A 555-nucleotide genomic window follows, 5' to 3' on the forward strand; every position below is an offset into this window, starting at 1 on the left:
AAACTCTCCCAGCTCAGCGTGTCACCAGCTACCTGTCAGTGGATCACCAGCTTCCTGACAGACAGAAAGCAACAAGTGAGGCTGGGGGAGATCACCTCTGAAACTCGGTCCCTCAGTATTGGTGCCCCTCAAGGATGTGTTCTCTCACCACTACTGTTCTCCCTCTACACTAACGACTGCACCTCCAAGAACTCGGCTGTTAAACTCCTAAAGTTTGCAGATGACACCACTGTCATTGGCCTCATTCAGGATGGTGATGAGTCTGCATATCGGCAGGAAGTTGAGCGGCTGGTACTCTGGTGCAGTCACCACAATCTGGAGCTGAACACTCTGAAGACTGTAGAGATGACAGTGGACTTCAGGAGACATCCCTCAACTCTGCTCCCCCTCACCATATCAGACAGCCCTGTGTCGACTGTGAAGATCTTCAAGTTTCTGGGTACCACCATCTCCCAGGACTTGAAGTGGGAGACCAACATCAACTCCATCCTCAAAAAGACCCAGCAGAGGATGTACTTCCTGAGACAACTGGGGAAGTACAGTCTTCCACAGGAG

This window comes from Pundamilia nyererei, unplaced genomic scaffold (genome assembly GCF_000239375.1).
Source record: "Pundamilia nyererei isolate P.nyererei 1_Seehausen unplaced genomic scaffold, PunNye1.0 scaffold00048, whole genome shotgun sequence".
Taxonomy (NCBI): domain Eukaryota; kingdom Metazoa; phylum Chordata; class Actinopteri; order Cichliformes; family Cichlidae; genus Pundamilia; species Pundamilia nyererei.